This window comes from Physeter macrocephalus, chromosome 21 (assembly GCF_002837175.3).
Source record: "Physeter macrocephalus isolate SW-GA chromosome 21, ASM283717v5, whole genome shotgun sequence".
Taxonomy (NCBI): Eukaryota; Metazoa; Chordata; class Mammalia; order Artiodactyla; family Physeteridae; genus Physeter; species Physeter macrocephalus.
In genome coordinates, this window is record NC_041234.1 from 101,900,769 (window position 1) to 101,911,748 (window position 10,980).

General features: G+C 52.4%; 1 protein-coding gene across 2 annotated transcripts in view; it reads right to left on the reverse strand.

Moving 5' to 3' along the window:
• Nucleotides 1-9,876, reverse strand: part of ELF4 (E74 like ETS transcription factor 4) — a 37,137-nt gene extending 27,261 nt beyond the window's left edge. Inside the window, exon 1 of one of the 2 annotated variants that reach the window (XM_028482926.2) lies at nucleotides 9,804-9,876. The gene's annotated coding sequence lies outside the window, so the exon portion shown is untranslated. Of the gene's footprint in view, nucleotides 1-9,499; nucleotides 9,702-9,803 lie in introns of those variants that run through there. The other variant, XM_007103040.4, reaches the window with a different exon arrangement.
• Between the last annotated feature and the right edge of the window lie 1,104 nt (nucleotides 9,877-10,980).

The following is a 10,980-nucleotide window of genomic DNA, read 5'->3' on the forward strand; positions in this document are numbered from 1 at the left end:
TGGGCCCGTGAGCCATGGCCGCTGGGCCTGCGCGCCCGGAGCCTGTGCTCCGCAACGGGAGAGGCCACAACGGTGAGAGGCCCGAGGACCGCAAAAAAAAAAAAAAAAAAAAAAAGAAAGAACAAAGTTGGAGGGCTAATACTACCTGATTTTAAGAATGATTATAAAGCCACAGTAATCAAAACAATTGGTATTAGCATAAAGATAAACAGATCAATCAACAGAACAGAATATAGAGTCCAGAAATAAACCTATATATAAGGACAACTGTAGCAGAATAACGATAACTTTTTCAACAAGTGGTGCTGGAATAACTGGATATCCATATGTAAAAAGAAAAAAATGAATTTGGATTTGGACCACTCATCATAGAGAAAAATTAACTTGAAATTGATCGCAGACCAAAATGTAAAACCTAAAACTACAAAACTTCTAAAAGAAACCATAAGACAAAGTATCTGTGACCTGAGGCTAGGTGAAGCATTCTAAGATACAACACCAAAAGCAGGATCCATAAAAGTAAAAACTGATTGGTTAGACTTCAACGAAATTGAAAACTTCTGCCCTTCAAAAGACACTATGGGACCTCCCTGGTGGCGCGGTGGTTAAGAATCCACCTGCCAATGCAGGGGACACGGGTTTGAGCCCTGGTCTGGGAAGATGCCACGTGCCATGGAGCAACTAAGCCCGTGAGCCACAACTACTGAGCCTGCGCTCTAGAGCCAACGTGCCACAGCTACTGAGCCCATGTGCCACAGCTACTGAAGCCTGTGCGCCTAGAGCCCGTGCTCTGCAACAAGAGAAGCTACCACAGTGAGAAGTCCGCGCACCGCAACGGAGAGTAGCCCCCGCTCACTGCAACTAGAGAAAGCCCGCAGCAACGAACACCCAATGCAGCCAAAAATAAACAAACAAACAAACAAATAAATAAATGTAGTAGTGATATTCTAAAAAAAAAAGACACTATGACTCTGAAGGCATGTCTACATTAATAAAACAATAACTTAAAAACATCTTCTAGCTCATTCTAATCACTAAATGGCAAGGATTTTATGTGGCTTTTTGCCTTCAATAAAAAATTTAACCGCCCCCCCCCCCAAAAAAAAGACACTATGAAGAGAATGAAAAGACAAGGCACATACTCAGACAAAATCTTTGCAAAGCATGTATCTGATAAAGGTCTTACATCTAGAATATATAAAGAATTCTCAAAACTCAATTACGAGAAAACAAACAAGTCAATTTAAAAATGGGCCAAAGATTTGAACAGACACCTCACCAAAGTAGATATATTGGTGACAAATAAGTACATGAAAAGATGTTCAATTCATCAGTCATTAGGGCAATACAAATTAAAACTACAGTGAGATACCACTGCACACCCATTAGAATGGCTAAAATTTTAAGACTGCCCACACCAAGTGTTGACAAGGATGTGGAGCAACTGAAACTCTAACACACAGCTGGTGGGAATGTAAAATGGTACAATGACTTTGGAAAACAGATTGATAGTTTCTTAAAAAGTTGAACCTACAACTACTGAATGATCCAGCCATTCCACTCCTAGGTATTTGACCAATAGAAAAAGACACATATAGTTATAGAAAGATTTGTACAAAGATGCTCACTGCAGCTTTTTTTGTAATAGCCAAAAAGTCGAAAAAATCAAAACCACCAGATGTCCACCAAGCGATGAACAGATCAACAGTATATGGTATATCCATTCAACGGAATTCTACTTAGCAATAAAAAGGAGTGAAATACTGATACAGAAAACAACATGGATGGATCTTAAAATAAATATGCTGAATGAAAGAAGCCATACAAGGAGAGAGTACATCCTATATGATTCCACGTATATAAAACTCTAGAAAATACAAACTATTACAATGAGTAGTGAATAAGCCCTAGAACGCTAATGCACAGTGTAGGGAATGTAGACAGCAATATTGTATTAACAACCATCAAACTTGGTAAGAGACTAGAACTTAATTATTCCAATCACTAAATAGAAAGGATAATTATGCAACATGATAGAGGTGCTAATTATCACTACAATGGCAACCACATTACAATATATAAACATATCAAATTACCATGGTGTACACCTTAACTTTACACAATGTTATATGTCAAATACAGACGGTCCCCAACTTAATGATGGTTCAACTTATGATTTTTCAACTTTACGACGGTGCGAAAACGATACACATTCAGTAGAAACTGTACTTCAAATTTTGAACTTTGATCTTTTCCCGGGCTAGCGATATGTGATGCTGGGCAGTGGCAGCCACCACATCGCCCAGTCAGCCACGCAATCACGAGGGTAAACAACCGATAGACTTACAACCATTCTGTACGCAGACAACCATTCTGTTTTTCACTTTCAGTACATTATTCAATAAATTACATGAGATATGCAACACTTTATCATAAAATAGGCTTTGTGTTAGATGATTTTGTCCAACTGTACGCTAATGTAAGTGTTCTGAGCATGTTTAAGGTAAGCTAGGCTAAGCTATGGTGCTCAGTAGGTTAGGTGTAATTGATGTATTTTCAACTTAAGATAGTTTCAACTTCCGATGGGTTTATCAAGAGGTAACCTCATCATAAGTCAATGAAGATTTGTACATTTCAATTAAAAAATGAATACTAACTGACAGTCAGAGAAAGCAGATAAGTGGTTGCTCAGGATGAGAAGGAGGGATCGCCAAGGGGCACAAGGAAACTTTCGGGGGTGACTAGTTTCACGCGTATATACATATGTCAAATATGACCAAATTGTACACTTTAAATATGTGCAGTTTATTGTATGTCAATATTGCCTCAATAAAACTTTTAAATAAGAAGAAAGAAAAAGCTCCCCAGGTTGGGTAAAATAACAACAGCAGCATTTACTATGTAATTTTAGCAAGTAATATTACTGCGTAACTTAACTATGCAATAGTATCACTATACGAGAGCGGTGAAGACAGAAGAGGCAAGAACACGCACGCTCTCCTAGAAAACACATTCCTTGATGCCACCAGTGGAGACAAATTCTGAAGCCTGGAACTTACTGAGTGTGCTGATTCGAATGTGTTTTGTTGTTTTATCTTTTGCTCACGCTCCTGCCGATGTTATTGTCCCACAGAGCCTGGAAGGCCCCTAGAGCACAGCCAATGCGCTCTCTTTCCTCTTTTGAAAGGCCATCTGCCCTCTCACTTCCAGGAGACCTTCCCCAATTAAGTTAAGGAGGCAGAAGAATGATCTTCCTCTAGGTAAGCCCTCCTCGAACCCACCATCACCTAATCTACAAACCTTAAGTGCCACAGGCTGGTTGGCACTTCAGCTCCCGCCCGCTGTGAGGCTAAATGCATGTGTATTACTAGAGCTCCAGAATTGGGTTCAGATTCTTCAGAGCAGGGGTCTGGGCCTGCTGTGGGTTTTTTTTTTTTTTTTTTTTTTTTTATTTATTTTTTTTTTAGGATCAGGGTGGCGCCAAGAAAGTGGTCACCTAATGAGACAGGTGTTTTCTGTGCATGGATTCTCACAGAATCAGCAGAGCTGAACTAGCCTCTCTTATCCTCTGGGGGCATTATGGGAAAAAGACAGATTATCTCCTAAATCTATGTCTTAAGTATCTCCTTGTTATCAGGTCATCAGGAATTTGGGGAGGTTAAGACTAATTGCCCACTCTCCCATCCCCCATCCCATCCCATCCCCCAAGGCCTACGGTGGGGACCAAGGGACTGAGTGAAGTGGCTCAGGGGTGGTCCAAGGGTGGTCCAGGGCCTCCTGCCCTTGTGGGTGGTCACAGGCTTCTCAAGCAAACAAAATCCACTTGCTAGCAGATGGAACCTCCAAGTTACTTTCTGGGAGGCCTTTGGAATGGGAGTGGCCCCCAGCCGCCCAGGAACTCTTCTGGGCAAAGGCAGTGGTGTCCCAGCCCCAGCCCCAGCCCAAGGCCTCTGGGCATGAGTGAAAGGAGGCAGAAAGTGAGCAGTGGTTGGCCGGTCGGCTCCCAGAATTCTACACTCAGTAGGGTAATAACAACAAACTGATGATTGCTAAATACTTGCCAGGGATGGAACATGAAGCCTTCTCTCAAAGGAACTAACTCACTCGTATTCCTACAGAGAATGAAGCTTGAGATGAAGTGGTGAAGAGATAAAGATGGCAATGTTAATAAAAATGTTAAAGACTTGATTTTTACTCTTCACTACAGCACTGCCTGCCACTCAGAAAGATTTTAACACACACACACACACACACACACACACACACACACACAATCTTCTTCCACATCCCTTCCTTATCCTGTGTGACAGCAGACTTAACAAAAAGTTAGCACAAAGATGTGGAAAATCTCCCTGTTGGTTTTATGAATGGGCATCGCGTGCCCTGCCAGCCCTGCCAGAGAAGCAGTTGATCCCTGGAGCCTGGCAAAGTCAAGGGTGTGGGAGGAGGAAATGATAAGAACAACAACAACAATAATAGTAAGAGCCACAGAATAATAGCGGCTAACACTTACTGGGTGGTTACCATGTGCCAGGCACCATGCTGAGTGCTTACATCCCTTCCTTATCCTGTGTGACAGCAGACTTAACAAAAAGTTAGCACAAAGATGTGGAAAATCTCCCTGTTGGTTTTATGAATGGGCATCGCGTGCCCTGCCAGCCCTGCCAGAGAAGCAGTTGATCCCTGGAGCCTGGCAAAGTCAAGGGTGTGGGAGGAGGAAATGATAAGAACAACAACAACAATAATAGTAAGAGCCACAGAATAATAGCGGCTAACACTTACTGGGTGGTTACCATGTGCCAGGCACCATGCTGAGTGCTTTACAGGCATTATCTCATTTAATCCTCACTCAAACCCTGGGAAGTGGGTTCTGAGACTCAGAGTGGTTATGTGACTAGTCCATAGTCACACAGCCAGTAAGCGATAGGTCTGGGATATGAACGCAGAGAGCCTGTGCTCTTCCTCCTCCGGACAGTACCGGTCTCGAGAAGAATACTGGGTTAGACTGGAAGAGGAAGGGAGCTTCGGGAAGGGCAGGTGGAGTGCGAAGTGGGAAGTGGCAGCACTGGGACAAGAAAATGGTCCCTCGATAAGATGGGAACCTAGGGCAAAGTTTCCTCAATGTGGGCAAGCTGTTTAACCTCTTGCTTCTTGTTGGTCTGGCTGAGAAATGTTCCGGCACTTTCCCTCGCAGATCCTCCTGCATGAAACACCCCTCCCTGCTCTGCCTGACCCTCCTCATCACCTCAGGAGAAGGCTGGGTGGGGTCTCTTTGCCAAGTAACTCAAGTTAGGACACAATTTCCCGGGCCGAGAAGTCAGGGCACTCTGGTGTGTCTCTATGGTTTTGCAATGTGCTGGGGAGGGTGCAGGGCAAGAGGGCAGTGAGAGAGGAAAACTGATGCATGGTGGGGGCGGTATGTGTGTGTCCAGGTGTTTTTATCCAATTAAATCCAACAAGGACCAAGTCCCCCTCCACATCCAGGCACGGGAGATGCAAAAGTCGCAGAACAAATACATGGCTGGTCCTCGCCCTTCCCCAGGGGTTCTGGACAGAAACATGTGGGACATTTTAGTTCTCGGCTGGCTGAGAAAATGAAAATCTCTATACTCTACCTGAACCTCTGGGCTTCCAGAGCAACCCCAGGACCCTGGGGAAAGATGGGACTCAAGCAGCCCATCCCTGCAGTGAACACCCATGGCGGGGCAGTTTTCCTGTCCCTTCGGTGCCCGCTGCCTCTCTTTTCCCCTCTCTCCCCTCCAGGGCCTCTGCATGGGCAGTGGAGGGGACGGGGGAGGTGGGAGATCAACATGAAATCCCCTCAGCTTGTGGGGCAGGAAAGCCTGGCCAACCTTTGTGTCTTATCAATCCGTCCTGGGGGCGCTGGGCTCCCCACCTGGGCCATCCACTTTGCATCTCCCGGGATGGAGACTGGGGTTTGCACCGAGCCAACCACACTGGCTGACCCGGTCTTTTATGTGACATGCATTCGCCAAACAATTATCAAGGCTTTGAAGGTCAGCCTGTGGCCAGGGAAGAGAAAGGCGTCTTCTCTCCCTTTTCTGCCTAGCCCAATCTCCCCCGCGCCACCCTGCCCCCTTCAAGGTCTAGCTCAGAGCCGAGGCCCTCACAAAGCCTTCCCTCCCTCCTCCGACTGCTGCTGACCTCAGAGCCCCGGCCGCCTCCGGCCCCTGCTCCAAGGAGCACAATTAGCACCTGGGCGGCCGCTGGCCTGGCTGCTTGTCCTCGCCTCTGCTTGTCTCAGTGTCTTAGTCACCTCTCCCACCCCACCCCCTTCGCTCATCTCCCCTACACCACCTAGCACAGGTTGGGCACACAGTAGGTGTTAATAAATGCCCGTTCAATTGAAACTCAGCGGCCCCTGTGAGGTCAGAACCGTCATAAGCACCCCGACCGGCAGTTCCTTGGCAACCAGCGCTGGGGTCCGAGCTATAGGGCATTAGCGGTGCGGCCGCTATTACAGGCCACGCAAGACTCAGCGGCCAGAGATTTGCAGGCAGGTTGGTGTTGATGAGAAAAGCCCCTGACCCCTAGGAAAGCGCCCATGGGATTCTGGGTACCTCGGATGAGTTTCCTCTCTCCCCTGCAGAACTAGTTTTCAGTCTGAGAACCACAAAGGGAATAAATTGGCAGTGAAGCCAGAAACCTCTTTGCAGCTTAGAAATCCTGGAGAGAGAACCAAGCCTGCATTGGGGTCAGGCCCAAGCCTGAGGGGAGAAGGCTGCCCAAGGCCCTTCCAAGCTTGGTGGGGGACCTCCGGGAGGTGCTGGGGGCATGGCAGGCAGAGGGGCTAGAGGGGCGTCTGGGGGTGGCCCTAAGTAACGCCGTCCTGTCCTGCAAACCAACAAATCACACCACTGAATGCTTGCCACCTGCAGCCCACGCAGGAATTGGGTCTCCCCCTCCCTCTCATTCACCCAAATCCCAGGGCAGGCCTCTGTCCAGGGGTGGCGTCCTGACCAGAGCCCAGCCAATGTCCCCAGACAAGGAGAAGCCTCCAAGTCTGGGGTACCTGGCTCCCCACACTGGCTTTGAATTAGGGATTCGAGCCTGGCTTCGAATTATGGTTATTTATATAAGATGACCTAGCCACCCTCTCTGGCCCCCTCCCACATTCCCCACCCTGACTCTGGCCCATGCCAGAAGGTACACACAGTCCCGGAAGACAGACAGCGTCTTCTTCACCTCTGTATTTCCCTCACTGCCCCTTTGCTGATGCCTAGTACTGGGACTGGTTCTCAGCAAATGTTCGCTGAGTTGAATCTGAGTTTTGGGCACCGTGTAAGACAATACCATAAGGCTCCCTTGCGCTTACCATGTGCCGCGCACTGTTCTAATAAGCAGCTTATGTGTATTGATGTATTTGATCCTTGGCAAAACTTTATGAGGTAGGTCTGATTTGACAAATGAGGAAACTGAGGCACACAATTGACTGGGATCACACAGTTAGTAAATAACAGAGCTGGGATATAGACCCAGACAGTCTGGCTCTAGGGATGGGAGGGAAAATGAAAAAGTTGAGAGGTGAGGGGTGAGGCTCGCAAGGACCAAGGCCAAACTTCGGCGTAGGGCTTTCCCTGGGAAAGCAATCGCCTCAGCCTGCGTCTGGCTGGGCCTCTCAGGGAGGCCCTGAATTTTGCAGGCTAGGCATATTTTGGACATCCTATTAATCAGGCCCCTGAATGACAGACCACAGCACCCTCATTTTTAGATCCCCATATAGGACAGAGGAGACAGAAGCTGCTGTCCCACCACTCAGCTCAAGGCAGGGGGAGGGCTGCTTTCAGGCCTCCAGTTTGTCCAGGGGTGGGCGCCAGTTCCTGAGCAACCACCGAGCAAACAGTGCAGCAGTGGGAGGAATGCCAGACATAGTTGCAAACAAGCCACTCCTTCGGCTCACAGCTAGAGGCTGGGTGAGGGTGGCAAAGTGGAGCCTGCTCAACGACCCCCACCCCTGCAACTCACACCTCCCAGGCTTTGAACCCAGAGACAACCACTTGCAAGGCAGCCTCTTCCCCACACTGGCCAGGATAGGAAGTCCTCCAGGATAGTTAATTCCTCCACTGAACTCAAGATAGCTCCCCGTTATCTGTTAGTGCTGTGGGTCTACTGAATTAATGGTTGAGAAAGTGCCTTATAACCGGTAGAACCCTACATAACTAACTGCGAGGAGGAATCTGCATTCTTGCCGTGCAAACGTGACCCTGAGCATTTTCAGTGCCAAAGTGTCCTGTCTCCCCGGAGGACAGAGTTAGATCTGATCCCTTCACCTCCCCCCTCCAACCTGGCACTCAGGCCAGGGGTCAGCTCGCAGTGGGTGAGTCCCTGATGGGTGTGCCCACCAGCTGTTGGGGCCAAGCAGTGGTGGCTCCGGCCCTGGGGTGGTGACCTCACTTCCGCTCCTACCTCCCCAGCACTCCTCCCATATGAGGCCCCACCAGGCCAAAATCGAGAAGTTCAAGGTTAACTGATCCTCCCCGCTTTAAGAGCTAATTAAAATGATTAGCCACAATGAACCGCCAAACATTAACCAGAAGAAGCTGCAGGACCAGACAGGCCTCTATCTCTGGCAGAAGAAGGATGAGGGGCAGAAATGAAACGGCCATCACATCCCATGGCTGGTGTGTGGGGGGTGGGCAGCCGGGGCGAACCTGGCCGAGGCGCGGAGCCAGTGGGGTCAGGAGGTGACTCTGGTCAGGAAGGCCGTGTAGTGAGGGAAGGGCGGCAGACTTCGGGTGCGACGGAGGGACCGGGAATCCATAAAGCCGCCGCCTCAGCAGTCTCCAAAAGCAAGGCGCTGTCGGCAGGGGACCCCGCGCTGCGCGGCTGCTGAGTCCCCGTGCCGGCAACAGAGGAGGGAACAGAGAGGCGGGAGAGCCCGGGAGAGCGGGAACGCGGGAGCGGGAAGGCTGGCGGCCGGCTCACACGGAAACTCCGGCCCCTGACGAGAGAGGTCTCGATTTTGGCGACCCAATTATCCAAGTCATAGGTTCATAGGTGTATGTGTGCGCGCGCGCGTGTGCGTGTGCGTGTGTGGAGAGAGGGAGAGAAAGAGAAGAGTGTGTGTGTGAGTGTGTGTTACCCTAAGGCGCCTGGTCCCAGAAGCCCTAGAGGCCGCCAGATCAATCTAGCAGCCCCGCCAGTGAGGCCCAACCTCCTGCCCTCGGGCACCGAGCTTTTGGGGCGGGCTGTCACGATAGGCCCAGTCACGGACCCCGGGCTGCCTGGGGAGAGGGCAAACCGGCCCCCACCCCGACTCGGGAAATCGACTCAGCTTCTAACCCAGGATACGTAGTCCGGGTTCCACAACGCACACGCGGTGGGGCGAGGCAAGGGCGGGACGCAACACGCCGCCGCTCTCCCACCCTTTCCTGGGCCCCCAGCCCCTACGCTCCGGGGCCCAGGCGTCCCCTATCCCGCCCTCAGGCAAACTTTCCGAGGTCCCCGAAGGCTCAGAAAACCGGCGCCATCGACGTACCTGCCGCCGAAGGGGCTCGGTAGCGGGGCCGGGGTCGATCGCCGCGGTCCCCTCCCCGCTCTGAGGGCCAAGACGCGGGTCCCCAGCCCGGCCAGCCTGCTTTCTCCCCTCGGAAGCCGGGCCGGGCGAGTGGCGCCGATACCTCGGCGCCGGCGAAAGGAGAAGTGGAAGTTGAGCGCGGCGCCCGGTCGGTCCCCGCGCCCGCCGGGGCCACCGTCCCCCTCCCTCCCTCCCTCCCTCCCTCCCTCCCTCTCTCCTCTCCTCCCTGCCCGCCTGCCCCCGCGGCCCCGCGCCCGTGACTCACCTCGGCGCCGGGGCAGGCTGGTCCGGGCGGGCGAGGCGCAGGGCTCTCCCACACGTCGCGCCGCCAATGGCAAGTTGGAGGGCGAGATGCAAATACCAGGTGAGACGGCGGCGCCCCTGATAAAACGACTCCGGGGGGTGGGGTGGAGTGCGGGGGGAGCCGGGTGGACGCCGGGAAGGGTCAGGACGAGGGAGGGGGCGGCGGGGGCGCCCGGGGAGGGGGCGCGAGCCAGCGGAGACCTGCACTCAGACAACCGAGCGAAAGGGGAAATTGCACTAGAGGCACACACGTCCCCGCAGGCGGCGGCTGGGGCGGGCGCGAAGGAGGCAGGGCGGGAGGGAGGGAAGAGCCGGAGGGAGGGACCGACGGGAGGGACCACGGGCGGGCGGGGTGGGGGAGGGCGCGAGGGAGGGACGAGGCGTCTTGGTGGAAACAGCGCCCCTCCACCCCCGGCCCGCCGCGGTCGCCAGCACGGCAGGGGGAGCCGTGCCAGGGGCCCGCGCGGCCTCTCCTTCCCCTCCCGGCTCGCTCGCCCCCGGGGAACCGCGAGAGCAGGACTCCCGCGAAGCCCACTTCGCGCTCCCAGCGCCCCACCCCCCACCTGGCGCGTTCCGGGGCCCGCAGCTCCGGCCGGGAAGCCCCTACACAATGCCTCGTAGAGAAAGCCGCTCCATTCCCGGGGGACTCTGGATGGCTATGTCCGGCCCCCTTGGCCTGCGCGCTCCACTCGCTTGACGCCTTTGGCCCCAGCCCTGCGCTCCAGATTATTACTGAGCGCCTGCTGTGTGGAGGACCTGGCGTGAGGGCGGGCCGAGCGGGTGGGTGAGGCCAGGAGATGCCCAGAGGATACAATTCGGGAACGATATGCCAGATGCCGCGGAATCCCTGGCCAAATGCTCGTGCACTTGGCGCGACTGGAGAGTTTTGGGGATTTCTTAGGGAAGTCGAGCTTAGGGCTCCGGGTGGGGGAGGCCAGGAGGATATGAATCCGGGGAAGGATTGGGGGGAGAGGGGCTGGTGCAGCAGGTGCAAAGGTAGCCAGAGTTGGGGTGCTGGGAAAAAGCTCATGCCCCTTTCTGTCCAGAGCCAGGCTGCTCTGCTGGAGGCATCTACTTGAACCCCAGTCTCCCATTCTGCCTCCTCCTTACCCTCTACTCTGACCTGCCCCAGCATCCAT